At 36.8% G+C, this 15,614-nt stretch overlaps 1 long non-coding RNA gene across 3 annotated transcripts in view; it reads left to right on the top strand.

Moving 5' to 3' along the window:
• Nucleotides 1–15,614, top strand: part of LOC130573373 (uncharacterized) — a 58,091-nt gene that overhangs the window by 17,730 nt on the left and 24,747 nt on the right. For 2 of the 3 annotated variants that reach the window (XR_008965325.1, XR_008965324.1), the window contains exon 2: nucleotides 14,462–14,570. This is a non-coding gene — a long non-coding RNA (uncharacterized LOC130573373). Of the gene's footprint in view, nucleotides 1–11,270; nucleotides 11,405–14,461; nucleotides 14,571–15,614 lie in introns of those variants that run through there. The other variant, XR_008965326.1, reaches the window with a different exon arrangement.

Consider the following 15,614-nt stretch of genomic DNA (forward strand, 5'->3'; position numbering starts at 1 on the left):
ATCTGAAAGACTAAAAGAAGGCTAAAAATTGGTGTTAGTGGGTGGCMATATAATTTTTAAAAAAAGATGAAAACTATCTAATTTATGCTTGGCTCTTGCAGTGCATCCCTTAGCCATCATGTCATTTCCAGCATTAGTCACAAAAGGAGCTATGTGACTTGCTGATAATATCTGCAGATGGGAAATCCTCAGAGGATTTCTTAGGATGCATCCGTGGCTGGCTGGACTCTCAAGAGCTGTGTGGAACAACCAGAGCTTCTTGGATGGGCAGTTCTCTATCTTCACCAAGGTGATTTTGGCCTGTGAAAACAAGGATTAGAAATGCTGGACCCCTGTGTTGCAGGGGGCATTTAGAACACTGCGTTACCTCGGTGCCAAAGTGCTTAGAAGTGATTCAGTGGGTTAAACCCAGAAATCTGGGTTTGCCGTAACTGTCACAGATAAGTTCTTCCAGCAGTTGTTTTAAGACAACTTATGAAAACATAAGGCCTTAATTTCAGAGTTAGGAATAAGAAAGATGACAAAGAATAGCACTAGGTTGGAAAATATGAAGCCTGTGCCTAACTCCAGTGAAAATAGTTACAGCTGAGTCATTTTGATGAAAGCATGTACAGTGCTAAGACAGTGGCTAAGACACAAACTAATGGCTTCAGAAAATGGATTAACAAGAATTCTTACTCCTGCTAGAAAAAACGGCATTATGTCTGATTTCCAATCTGGGAAAAAAATCTCGGAATAAACACAGCTGTTGAACATCTTGATGTAGAAAGAAAACCAATGTCTTCTTCATGTTTTATGATCTGTAAATTTRTTATGTCAAGCCCCTTGCATAGTAGCTGCTATGCATTTTCCACTAAGCTGGGATGCATGGTGTGCTTGAAGATGAAGTATAAATTATCTGTTCCAGTGGCTACTTTTAGCCTGTTTGACAGACATTTGTACAGGGTAAAATGCACAGCACAATTTCTGGTAGGTCCTTCAGTAGTAAAAGTTAACATCAAATTCATAACTTTGTGAACACTTTCRTTACTGTGTGACCTCGTCCTAATAGGGCCAGGTTGGGTTCAGGCAGGGTGAGTGWTGCGTTGGTTATGGGACACGTTGGCAACCTGATATCCACGTGCAATATGATGTGTGATATATGTGAGCTASAAATATATATGTGAATGCCACATTTGGGGAGAAGCACACTTCCTAAAAGATGGAAAGTGAGAAGTTAGCCTCAGTTCTTTTCTTCTAAATATATACTGGGACTTAGTCACTTACTGAACTGAATTTAAATAAACAAATAAGGCTTTATTTGTATTTGGTAGAAAGTTCCAACCTCTTTTCAGTGAAAACTTTGCCATTAGGTCTTTATGAATAATTAATTTTTCACTTTTCTTTCTCAGTGAAAAAACTAAGAAAATATTTCAGATTGACTCATAGTTAAAAATTTTTGTTTATCTCACTGTAATGAAAAATCCAAATGTAATGAAAACAAAACATTGTTTCTGCTTACGTTAAATGTTTTCTGCACTAAAACACTTTATTTCATATAATTGTGGGATTTTTAATCCTCCTAAATTTGAAATGAATTTTAAAAGAAAATAATTATTTTGAAAAGAAAACCATTAACACCARAGAGTTAAATATTTTCAAGGTTTTTATGTATCTCTCTGCTATCATCCTATCTTCATTTTACAGCAAATAAACTACTGAGTGGATTTTTTTTTTTTTTTTAATGTTGATTTATAAATGATTCCTTTAGCTGTTCTGGTCCTTTCCTGGTGGCTGTTTGCCATGGTGTGAAGTGTTTCGCAAACTTTTCAGAGAATTGTGGTGCATACACTTTGTGCACCTGAAAAATAAATATGGATAAATAGATGTGAAGGCCCTTCCTTATCTATGGTTGGTTTAGGCTGCAGGTTACGCTTGTTTTAATTTTGAAAATCTTTAATTTCCCCAGGGTAAATGAACCTTTAGGCTTGGTTTTCTGTGCTTGGAAGGGAATCAGACTAACACTGYGTTATCTTATTCTTCATCTCCTCTACATTTTAGGCCTCCATTTAGTTGGTTTTGGAAAGCGTAAAGTGTTTGAGAGGATTAGAGAAGGCAGAAGAAGAGGAATTCAGAGCATGTATTGAGTAAGGGACGAGAGGAGAGAGATTTTGGAGGAGAGGGATTTTTGAGTTGCTTGTTTTTATGGACAACTCTCCATGGCAGGGTTCATTTGAACACTCTGGAGTTCATAAACGTGCATAGCCTGGAAGGCAGCGCCCATTTGAATGATTCACAATTTCAGAGCAAATGATTTACCCAGCTGCTAAGATAACACTTAAAGACTTGGTAAAATAAATTTTTATTTTTGCTTTTAAAGGTCTAATTTAAGCTGAAAAACACACTTAAAACTACAAATGGGCTCAAGCTAAAAAGTAAAGTGTGTGAGGCCTATCCAACCTCAGGCAGGTTGGGATCCAAACCTTCTACCACTCTGGCTTTTGATTGTTTTTAAATTCCTTATTGGTTCTTTATTGTGTCCTTTGTAAATTTAAGGTGGTGGGAACAGYTGGTTACAATGGATTTAAATTTTTTTGGAGGGTATTTCATGAGAATTCATTTTTTTCTCAAGTTGAGGCCTGACCCCTGAGCCAAGCTCAGTGTCCAGTGATGCTTAAAAACTTGCTGCCTAGCTCACACCTCCAGCTAGGACTAGTTCAGTTCTACTTAATTTTCCAGTATACAAATTAAATGTATTTTYAAAGGCTTTGCTCCAATAATTTCACAGTGAGGCTGTTCTGCTCTCAGCCCCAGTGTGATGGCTACCAGTGAAGAGGCCTCAACTGTTGCTCCGTGTATTTTTGGATAGGGTATAACTATTATTATTGTTACACACATATAACGCCACTCAACTCTTCATGCTGTAGAACTGGCGTTTATTTGAGTGCTGCCTTTCTTCTTGAACAGTACTGAAGCAGTAACTAAAATTTGGGCCAGTAGACAGGAAGACTGCAATTGATGGAGTGACACATACAAAAGCCTGTTTTGATTTCAACATTCTTCATTTGACAAGTGTTTACCTAGACAGTGTAATCAAAATGAATTGTCATTTTCTGCAACCCCAAGTCTTTGATGTGTCAAAATTCCTGTGAARATAGATAAACAAAATCTGAAATTTCCAGATGGACAGCTGTACTGCAAGCAATCTACACATGATTCAAGTTTGAAAATTATTTGTATCACTTGTTGCAATACAAACACATGTCTTAAAATATTAAGACTTGTATCCCAGAAGACTTGCTGTAAAAAAGAAAACAATCTTAGTTTGTATTCAAATAGTTTATATATTTTGATTTTGGTGGATCAGATTTTATGTCATTCTCCACATTTTCTTAGATGCCCTGCCAGAAGAAAACAGCAAAAAATGTTTCCCAATGAGCCCAACACAGGCAGATAGCCCAAAACTGTCCTTGTCAGTGGAGGTCTGCTCTATTCATGCTCTGGTGAAATCGTGAAGAATGYTGTTGAGTACCTTTCCTGTGACTTATCTTCTAAACTTCTTATACTTATCCATGATGAGTACATTGGGACGAAAATGCTGAAATGAATACCCAAAACTTGATTTTTCAGAGGAAATTCCATGTGCCCTCTAGTTGTCTTTGGGATTTTACGTACTTCAAAGCGCAATCTGAAGTTAAGTAATATACTTGTTGTTCTGTATGTGGTTTGAGAGATGTGGTTTACAGATATTTAAAATCTCATATGTGGACATTAAAAGTGTAGATACTTGGAAGTGGGGAGTGTAATTAATTTATGCATCTTTTTTTTCCTCCCTCCTTCATTGCAAGAGTTGTCTATGTCATGTGTGCCTACCTGGTAGAGATGCAGAAATACACATGTAATGTGCTAGTTCCATTTTAACTTTCTGAATGAGCCATACAAGCTCTGTAACTCTGCTCGTTACCTGAATGGTCCAGCTATTTTTTGTGTAAACTACAGAGGAAGTTAACCTTATGATGGCAATTTTGAGTTCAGTTGAGGTCAGAAGGGCATAGGCTCAAGCACTGATATTCTGATATTAGTCATGAAATTTCAGTGGCTTTTATAATTTTGTATATTACTGTGGAAAAGTTTATACAAAAAGCTTCTTGAATTTTAGAGAATATCTTTCCTGTTTCTCTATGACCTCCACCTCAAACTCTCTTATGATTATGTCAGTTTTACATAGGTTTTTTTTCTGAATTTAGTCCTCATAAACAGAGTACAAAGAAAGACTCATATTCTACATGAAAGGGAATAAAACTACATTGCACCAGAGCCTCAATCCATTTCTCATGTCTTGTCTTGGCACAGCAACAGCTACTATTCCTGCAATTAAGGAAAACTGAAATATCATCATATCCATCAAAATGAATAGTTGAAATTGAGAAGAAATTATTTTCTGACCCCATACTCACAGACACTTCAGTTATTCCATGAAAAATGCAATTTTGATGCTGAATTAATTGTTCTATCTCCATAATTACTGACATTATTTATGATCATAAAGGATTCATTCCTTTTAAAAGTCCACTGACTCAGTGAAGGTAGCTGTTTGTTCCTCAGGTCCACCATAGATAGCACAAACGAGTCTTTTGTGTTTTTAAACTTTGTAACATTTCTGACAATAAGATCTGAAAAAAACTTTGCCCACATAAAACATTGTGTGTAGTATTGGACTTGGCTCTGGGATGGAGGAGGAAGAATCATGTATTGTGTAGCGTTTCATTAACTTTTAAACATAGCCTAAACGATWTATGTCCAAACTAACACCCATTTTCATCTCTGCATTCTAGATGTGACCCTTTTGTTTTATTTAATGTTCATATTTTAGACAAAATGTGGGAGGGAGAAAGGAAGAAAGAATGGACTGCAAAAAATGTCATTTGCATTGTGAAAAGCCAGTGCTATTTGATCCTAGTTGGTGCTACATAGATTTGGCTCGTATTTCCACGGTTCTGTAGTGTAGGTCTTATGAATTTTATTATATACAGTGCAAAAAAAAAAAAAAAAAAAAATCCAACGTATTAAACAAAGCCTTACATTGATATAAATCAATACAGCTTTGCACAGCATGTAGAGGACTAAGTATTAAGGCGTGTTGGGGGGTTGGAATATGATCTCTAAGGTCCCTTCCAACCCAAACCATTCTATGGTTTTYTGATTCTGTGTGCTATATTGCACTATATTAATTGTCATGTGTAAGTAACTTGGTATGTATTGATGAAAAACTGCATCTGAGGTATGCTTAATATATTTTTGTGGACACTGAACAGGGGAAAGGTTTTACTGGACCATCATTTGCAGTCTTCTGCACTGGGGATGAACTGCACCATATAATCTCATTCCAAACCTCATTATCTTTCATCATTAGCCAATGAATTAGTTTTTGCTCTCGCACTTCTTTCAGGAAACWCTTTCAAGACTTCATGCAGCTGATTGTAAGGAAACTTGTTCTTTTTATTCTTTCCTAAATTAATTCAGGCCACTTTATTTCCCTCCCACTGTKACCCTGTAGTTAGTCCTCCAGTTCTTACCTCATTTCATCTATGCTCCCATTTTTGTCTCCTCTCCCAGAGTAGGCTCTCAGTTCCCTACAAGGATGGGTAGACCTTCCTTCTACCTGTTCTCCTCCGAGTTCATCTTTGCACAGAACGTAAGATAGAGCACTGCCTTCAGTTTACTGTTATCTTTTATAACGATATTAATACATCCAAATTTCTGTTGGAAATACTTTGCTTTTGTCGTGGGCTAGTATCACATTGCACTTCATCTTCGCTCTAGTGACTCATCGTCATCTTGTGATTAAGTTCTATGCCCAGGTCTTCTGCTGGATCTGTCATTTCCAGCTGACCAGAACCTTTTTTTGTAACGGTGCTTATTAGTCACAGTACACTTGGTGAAGAAATATGTTGGCTATCACATTCAGGAATAAGTGGATCCTACCATATTTGGTAGTATGTTTTTTCCAATATGTCTGGGAAATTTATGTGTCCACACAATGATACRGTTTCTGATAGCAATTTTCTTTCCAAAAAAACATTAACGAGGTCCTTATTCAGGTTCAGATTTGATCCATGTGAGGCAATGGCAAACTTCTGACCCTAATTTATTTTAAAGTCCTTGATTCAAATTGATTTTGACCTTAAAAGCTACAGTTTTATCCATGTTACTGCATATTTTTATTTGCAGAAGTGGTCTTTATTAGACTATGGCAGTATTCTACTCCTAATTTTATTTCTAGTTTTCAGAARATTGTCATATATTTCAATATCTACTTTCCAATAATGAATGTTAGTYCACAAAGTCTTGTTATGGCTTTACTGTCTAATTTTGTGTGCTCCTCTATTGGTTTCACTTCCTCTGGTTTGTAACCTTGCCACCTTTCATTGGTTTCCAAACAGTAAAGTTGTCTCTCTATTACCTCACCCATTTCAACTCAATCCTTTATAATCCTTTCAGAAACTGAACTGTCTCCATGACTACTCCTATATTCTCTTCTTATACTTTTCTCTTTGCTGCTTCTGCTGATTTTTTTCKTTTTATTGAACCCTTTCAGCTGTTTTTCCTTTGCTTGTGTAGCAAAGTGGGATTTGGAGAGCTGAACATGACTTTCTTCCAGTTTTTTTTTCCTTGGGTCTCAATTTAAAGCTGTTCTGAATGGTGATGATGCTAGTTTGAATCTTTCAAAATTGGTCCCTCAGGCACTCTGGTAGAGGCTCTTTCACATGAGCCTTGTCTCCAAATGCTTCCTGGTAAATTAGTTTTATTATTTTATTTAAGGTATATGTCAAACCTGAATCATAACATAATTGGGTTCTTTTTTTTCCCTGTGGCAAGAGGTTAGAATATCTGTAGAAATATATTATCATTTGCTATAAAAGAATGCAAACAACTCATTCCCTTMAGGTCAAGAAACAGCCCCTGTAGAGAGTATACAAAGTCAAGAATCTTGATTTGGCAGCAAAGTTATTCAATGTAAATCTCATGTAAGCCACAAAGCCATTTTGGCTGCCACTTCTCAGAAACCTGCTTGTGCACTGACAAATCTTCTCCTTCCCATCATCCTGATCCAAAAAAATGTCCCTACAGAAATACTTCTAGAGAGACACATGATCTTCAATTGGCAATCATTTTTTCCTTTGGATGCCTGGCTGTTTGCCAGGAAAGGCCATTTCTTGATTAATCTGAAGGCAATATGAATTTGTCGTATTTGTTCATTCCAGCTGACTGGACAGCTGGCTTATTCAGCACAGAGCCAGGTAATGCTTCTCCGTGAGCAGATGTCATTGAGCACAATCAGTGCATTCTTTTAAGTCTGCCAGATGTCTTCTGACATGAATAGATAGGATCAAATCTTCATCAACGATTTTCTGTTTCATTTAAGGGGTTTGGAAGGGTATAGGGAGTCTCCCAGTGTAAGAATGCATTTGAAAAAAAAAAAAAGATTAAGGCCATGTTTAATTTCATTCCCTAAATCCACTCAAGTCTCCAGACAATTCTACCGTCACAACTATCAGGAATATTTGGTTGCCAGCCCTCTAGTTAATCAGTTGCAAGAAATGTTACTGGCTCCAATAGAAGTTACATCTCTCCCAATGTTAGCAGTGGGTCATCGACTTTTAGAAGAATTCTGCAACAGAAGATTCTGGCACTTTATGATCCCTTTTGACCCTCTATCTTTAATGATTGGTTTGTTCATACAAACAATTGTGCTTACATTTCCAAGTGCAACTATTATCACTCAACACAGAGATTAGATTTCTTTCTGTGCAAATTGCCAGAGCACACCCAGGCTGAGAGTTTACATAGTGGATAAAATTTGCACAGATTTTCACTTCTTGTATATTTGAAAGTTTCAACATCCAGAACACTGGAGAACAAAAAAATTCTTCTTGCAATTCTTTTTATGGGGGGGAAAAAAAAGAAAAAAGCAGGGACTGGACATTTTCCACTGGTTTGTTTTTTGTCTTCCCATCTACTTATGCTCAGACATTTTCATGTGGCACTTTGGCAAATACAGGTGTATAATTCATGCTGATTCTTTTGTCTGCTTGAAAAGGCTTCTGTCTTTGGAAAATTTGATCCTATCTATTCATGGACATTTTTGACAACTCTATGTATTTTTTTTCCTGTTGTTTCAATAACCTCTTGGTTGGCCAAAGGGACACTGTGTTGACACTACATTGGCCAAAAAAACTCCTGCAGTTTCAATTGGCAGGGTTATTTTCCAATTCCTTCCCTTGATTGCTGGGACATGCAGCTAACTTTATGCAGCTTCTTTGTTTCAGCCAAAAGATGGGAACATTTTGTGGAGAGAGAAAAGTGTGCCCTCTTTACATTCTGTTTATTTTACATTTGAGGAGTCCTTGAGGGAGAATGTTCTACATCACTTCATAGTTTTAATAAGGAAGCTGTCAGATTTTATTTAACTGAGCATTATTAAGTGAAAGGATACAAATACTTGAATCCAAACATCTTTATACATATTTTCCAGCAACTTGCTTCACCACATCAGTTTTTCAGAATCTGTAACTGTAAAACACTTTAATTACACATAATGTGATCATAATGTGATGTAATGAAAAGCTTGTTAGTCTTCAAAACAAGTAAATAAAAGAAAGCAACTCAAAAACCTTGAATTTAGTTTGTGTGTTTTTCACTTGCGTGTTTTTCTGTGCATATCTTAACATCTACTTCGTGTTCATCTCCTACCTCCTCCTATTTTTTTATGGTGGTGCTTTTCCTGCTGTACTCTGTGAGCTTGGAAATAAATAGGTAGAGGAGAGAGGAGGTAAACTGGGAAAAAAGAGTTCCTGTCTTATATTTACCACTTGCAAAAGTGGAGACTGGCAATTGAATACAGTATTTTAATTTATTTTTTAATCTGCTTTCAGAGTAATTTTTCTTAATAGCTTAGTTCCTCCAACTGAAACACTGAAGGCAGCAACTTCAATGCTCAGAGAAATCAAMTGGCACTGAGAAATGACTGATTACTTGCTAAAACATGGACAGGCAAGCCCTTCTGGGGCAGATCCATTGCCATAACAATGAATTTTGGCTGATTAGACTTTTGTTTTTTTCTTGCATACACATTTTTGCAATGTAATCTGCATTTATATTTTGTTAAGGCTCAACACCCCCATCTTTGTCTARTTTGTTTTATGTTCTAAAAGATCTGCTTTCTTCACATTCTGGTCTCTAAATCTTGTAAAATTTTGTCTCAGTGTGACRTAAATCTCACACATATAAAGTGTTCCTGTTAATGTTCAAAAAATGAAGCTCTGTTAAACAAGTCAAAGGTGGTTATCTAGCTACTTGCAGAATAATAAATAAATGACAGTACTTTCATGTTGGAAGTTTATTTTACCTACAGGAAGGGGAACGCGAATGTTAGCTAAATCTAGGATTGCTGAAGACCACTCATTCATAAGAAAAACCCAGCCTTCCATTCAATATCAAGCAGCTGACATTATTCCTTTTAAGGTCAAAATAATGTATCTTTCTCCTCTTCTAGTTTTTAATGATGTCTGGGATTTGAAAAGAACCTATGGGATTTAGCAACAATTTCCCTTTAAAAGGCATTTGGATTTGGAAGTCTAACTCTTCTAGGTTCTTTCAGAAATACAAGCTGTTATTAATAAACTATCATCCAATGCCTCTAACATTACATCAGACTTCAGCTTTTTTTGTGTCCAGGAGACCATATGGGTAGTTTATTCTCGACCACTTCTAGGAACTTCTAACTATCTTACCAAATATTTAAGAAAATTTGTTTAGGAGTGAGAGACCACTGGTAGTTTGGTGTCCATAGTAGGAATTCAGGCAAAGAGGGAGCATTCATTATTTAGTGAACTGCTTTATTGAACTACTAAGCACTGTGTTTATAATCTGATTTAACTCTGAAGGTATTCTTATAACGAGAGATTACACTGATTTTAATGTATCTAGTTCCTCATATGTAAATGACTTGAAAGGAAAAACCTACATCAAAAGTAAATAGGAGTAAGTTTATTATGATCTTTTCCATGAGAAACTAAGAAATCATAACAGTTTTTGGAGATATTCGAAGACATCTTCCTAATTAAAACTGGGCTTATATGAAAACCTTATGAAATCCTGTTTTAAATCCCTCATATCGCTTTACTATGGGGAGCTGCTTTTACCAGGATGTGTCTGGATTTATTGTGGAGAAAAAGTGAAAGTGCTTCAAAAAATCTGTTAAATAATTTTGCAGTTAAAACATGATTGACACAGTTTCAGTACTAATACTTCAAGCATATGCTTTACACTTTAGAGGGATGATTCTTGAAATAGTAACCTTTCAATTAAAGAGAAAAAAAATCCTCACATTATTAGATTTCTGTGGTTAGGTCTCGTGGACAGCAATTCTGAATTCAGTGTCTCCTCCTGTATGATATTACTGTGATTGAGGCAATCATATTGTTGAGACAGGTCCTGCAAATGTTTCCTCACTGTGATTGCTACCAAACCCTAGATGCCTGCTGCCTCCTAGAATAAACATATGGCAGGAAAGCTGCTGGTGGAAATTTTGTTTTATATTCAGTGTAACAGGGTAACAATGGTAACAGTTGCCACTGTTCAAAGGGAAACGACTGATTCAAAACAAAACCTTAACCTGGCAACCTGTCAGAGCGAGACAAGCAGTGATGCCAGTCAAAACAGCAAAGGCTGTACTGTTCCTCCTCCCTCGGTCTTTCTTCTACTATGAAAGGCTGTATTATGTTTACAGTGTTTATTTTATCTCAGAACCTTTTGCTGATGCAGTGCTCCAGTGTTTTTTTATAGTCAGCTCCTGCTCCTAGGTGGAATATTTGAAGAAATTGTCAGTCTGTTCTGTCTGTTGCTGTTGTGCCTGTGTTGCATTTCAGTGCCTGAAGTTTTACCGTGTGTTACTCAAAGCTTCTACCTTGACTGGAGCTGGAGGAGCTGCTCCAAGAAAGGGGTGGGAATGTGGCTGTTCCAGGCTGGGAATAGATAAGAGAAGGAGCTGTGACAGCTAACAGCTGCAGTGTGAACCCTGGCAAGGCATCCATCAACATCTGGCAGCATCTGGTGAGGCATCTGACAAACCCCCTCTCATCCCCTATAGCGTGCTGGGTCAAATGTGGACAGAGGGAGGTTTTGATCGGGTCAGGGTGGGACTGCACACCAGGCAGCTGAGTTTTTGAGTAAGGCTGTAATAGTGCTGCAATTTGGACCCTCAGATCTGGCGCTGTGGCAGAAAAAGAAGGAGCCAGGTGTCACCCTGGGGCACCCCAGGTTTGAGGCAGAGAAGCAGCTGACAAGCACCATACTCTGCAGCCTAAGCACAGAGCAGCAACATTAAAATCAATCAATCTCACCAACAGCTCCTGTGTAGAAGGTCAGTCACCTTACGATGACATTGCTTTCTGTTAATAGATTGGACAATGCCTTTACTTCCAAGGAGATCCTGAAGTGGAGCAGTCAKCTGCTGTCACCTGAACACCATTCTGCTCTTTGTAACACACTTCAGCAGTGACTATAGCCCAGAGCAAATTAAAAAGAGATGAGCATAAGTCAAATTTTCAGTGATTGTCTCTTTGAAAATAAGGTCTTCCATGTTGGTAAGAGCACTAAATAAATGGATTACCCAAAAAAGAATCACCGATACTATCTGCATTCATTGGAGCCAATAGTTCCCAAATAACCTTCTTAAGCCAGGAAGAAACATAGCCAAAAAGCACCCAAAGGCCTGACCTTTGCCCAGCACCTCCCATACCTTGGTGAGTGACTTTGGCCAGGAATGAAGCAGAGAAATGTTGGCATTTCCTCTGTCAAAATATTATTCTGCCCCCATGGATGTAGACAGTCTTTTCAAAATAGATTTGATTTTTATCTTCAAAACAACAAGAAAATTTCCTCACAAGAGGAAACTTTAAAATCAGCTACTCAGAAAAACAACTCGTTTGAACCAGACTATTTACAAATCCAAAGAAATATGCTTGCCCAGACTACCAAGATGGAGACAAATAAATATTTCTCATGCAACTGCAAGGTTATAGATTGAATATCCCTCCACCTCATTTGGTGAGTTTTGGAGTTTCTTTTGCAGCTGCTGTTATTTTCCTGTCCAATGCATTTACTTGCTAGGGACTGACCRTAAACCTGGATGGTCTGTATAATGGAAGGGCAGGAGGAAGATGCCAGATGTAATCATAGCTGTATCAGAGGGCAAAAGATAATGAAAAACCTAGGATAGTGCCTCCCTGAAGTGCAAGCACAGCTTGGTGAGGATTTCACTCTGTAAGAAAGCAGAGAATGCACCACTGGTGCAGGGCAGCCATTTCAAGCTGTCCACAGCTCTCTTTGTAAAAAGCATTTCCCACTTTTCATTTCATAGACAAAGGATAAGGTCTGATGCCACCTGATAATACAGACCAAGAAAAACTTGAGGCCATTTCAGCTGCACCAGTTTTAACCAGGAAAGGAGTTGATCATGAGTATTTGATGTGGCAGACCAAGACCTGAGTGAAAGAGGCTATTTGCTGCAGAGCCACGTCTCCCTCATCCTATTCTCATTGCAGTTATTTTACTTATTCCATTTTCAGCTGAAAATTTAGCTTTGGAGCAAAGTAATGCTGTGGTTACTTTCCCGACCAGCCTTGTACCCACACTAGGAGTGCCTGTCTCCCTGCTCTAAAGACTTTTCCTAACATCCAACCTAAGTCTTCTCTCACACATGAAGCTAATTACTTCTTGCCATCTTTTGATGGAAACAGGATATGTGATGACTTTAAAAATTTTAAAGTYAACATTGGCTGATGTTTATAATTCTGTCTTCAGTCTTCTGTTTTTTCCTGATAGGTCACATTTTATAAATTTCCCCTTGTTCTTTGTTCTCCTCAGGACTCTTTCCAGTTTACCACATCTTTCTTAAAATTGAGAGACCAAAATAGATGTAGCAGAGGCTTTACCAGTCATTAGTAGAGTGGATAATTTCCTTCCATGTTTTATGTAGAGCTTTATTTTTAATAAACACAGAATTATATTATTCTGTTTTGAAACGTTCATCTGCAGTTGACTCATATTCAATCTGTGATCCAACTTACCCAGTTCTTTCTTTTCCAGCTTTCTCTTTTTGATACTGTATATTTGAGTTTTTCTGTTAATACAGAACTTTGAACTTTATAAAATTTCATCTAAGTGATTTAATTCCCCTCTCCCCACTAATTTATCACACTTACTTTGGATCTTCTCTTTCAAATTGCTTTCAGTCTCTTCCACTTCTGTCTTTGCCCAAGTTTTMGGACTATTTCCTGTTTCACCAAGTTATTAATGATTTCAAATGTTCTGAGACCTTCTCAAGCACAATCTGGTTTGAAAATGAGCCATTGGCAGTCACTTTTTTCCACACAGTTGTATACTTATAGCAATAATATATATGTAAGGTTCCAGTGGTTCTTTTAGAGAAGAAATTGCTTTTGAGAGAATATCTATGTTTTGTATATTTATTTCCCTAAATTTATCCTTTAATCTTTTTTTTTCTTGAGTTTAATTATTCTGAAATATTTAAAAATTGTTCTTTGCATTTCACTCATTTGGTTTCTAAGCATCTTAAGCTTCCTGGAGCAAATTTTTCAGCTGGTGGTTAATTGAGTTCAGCTATAACACAATTCCTTATCTGGTGAATAAGACTCCTGGTTGGTGTTTGTTCTTTACACATTGACAAGCCAAGGGAACACTTTGTACAAAATGAAGTGTGTTGCTTCTAAAAGTACATGCCTGCCTGTCACATTATCTTTCCTGTGCTCTTTCGTTAGGACTATACAATTTTATCTGGTTTTTTATTTTTTTCAAACTGCATTTCCTTCATCTGATGTTTTTTGCTGCTTACTTTTTTTCCCTTCAAGCCTAGCATTTGTACCACTTATTTTTAAAGTGGCCACTCTAGATTGGCCAGATTAGAAATGTTGAGATTTTCTTATTTACCAAAATAGCCTCTGGATTTTCCTTGAATGGGGGTGGGCTAGAAATATTTCAGTTTTTTTTTTTTTTATTGTCTATTTGTCTATTTACTTATTTATTTAATTTAGTCTTCTTGGATAAAATGGAGCTCATATTGTATTTCTCCCCTAGCATCTAAAAAGTTTCAGATTTTAGTAAATTTCCGGAAGTAAAGTGCAATCTTAAAATATGCTTAATACAAAAGAATGTATCTATTGCTAATTTTCATTAATATTACTTTCCCTCGTTTCACCAAAACTTCTGAATAAAGAACCATTTACTTCAATGTGCTGGAGTRTTTTCTAGTTACGTAGATAGATACATCTAGTAATTTTTGTTGTGATTTTATAGAGCAAGGCTTTACTCTGTAAGGKTTTGAAAAATAGGATATGACTATATATGTTAATATAAACACAGTAATGCACAGATAATGTAATGCATAGTATTTTTTCAGCTCCTAATTTTGATGGAACTTTCCTGAGGCTTTGAAAAATACTCCCACAGTGGTTGCATTATTAACTCAGTGCAAATACACTTGGACATTAGACAATGTTCTCTGTTGGGTAAGTTTTTTTCAACATTATGTCTTCTTCAAATAAGATTTAATGAGAAGAACTTTTGCACTACAGTGAGGATAATGCCAATTTTTAGAATGTATTATATTTTTTTGTTAAATGCTGGCTTTTAAGAAATGCTGGCTTTTATTAATGACAACCTTCAATATTGAYACCAGTGTGGTCTCACATCTTTGTTGGTGACATGGACAGTGGGATWGGGTGCATCCTCAGTAAATTTGAAGCTGTGTGGTGCAGTCAACACATTGGAGAAAGGGGCTCCACCTCTTGTGTGAAGACAGGCTGAGAGSTGGGGATCTGCAGCCTGGAGAAGGCTCCAGGGAGAACTTGTTGCATCCCCAGTACCTAAAGGGGCTATAAGACAACTGGAGAGGGACTTTTTACAATGGCATGGAGTGATAGGACAACAGGGAATGACATCAAACCTGCTAAAGTGAGTASATATTAGATATTCAGATAGRTATTAGGAAGAAATTCTTWACTATGAGGGTGTTTCCTCATGGCATGAAACTGATGTTGCCCAGAGAAGCTGTGGRTRCCCMATCCCTGGAGCTGTTGAARCCCAGGCTGGGTGGGGCTTTGAGCAGCCTGGTCTGGTGGGAGGTGTCCCTGCCATGGACAGGAACTGGGTGATCTTTAAGGTCCCTTTGAACCCAAACCAATCTGTGATTCTATGATAGGATATGATATGAAATAAAATTAAGTCAGTCAGTTGAAAGTAACCTGTTTTAACAGACATTAAAAATAATTAATCAGGTTAGTCTCAGTATCAATGTTTGTCCCAACAATATACTATTTAATTTTYAATTGCATTCTGGCTTCTAATTTTTTAAAACACAGTTTCTTAGTTTTATAAAGTTTGTTTCTCAGTTGTGAAAACTTGAGATTTAGTTATTTCATTTGAAATGAAATTTCCTATTCTTTATTATTATTAAGATCTGGAGATTGAAGGAAAAAAATTTAATCTTTGAAAATCATTCAATGGTCATAATAATTTCTTCAATTATTATCTTATTTTCAATCTYCTAGTAG

The sequence above is a fragment of the Malurus melanocephalus genome, unplaced genomic scaffold (assembly GCF_030028575.1).
Source record: "Malurus melanocephalus ecotype Western Australia unplaced genomic scaffold, MMel_1.1 scaffold_57, whole genome shotgun sequence".
NCBI lineage: Eukaryota > Metazoa > Chordata > Aves > Passeriformes > Maluridae > Malurus > Malurus melanocephalus.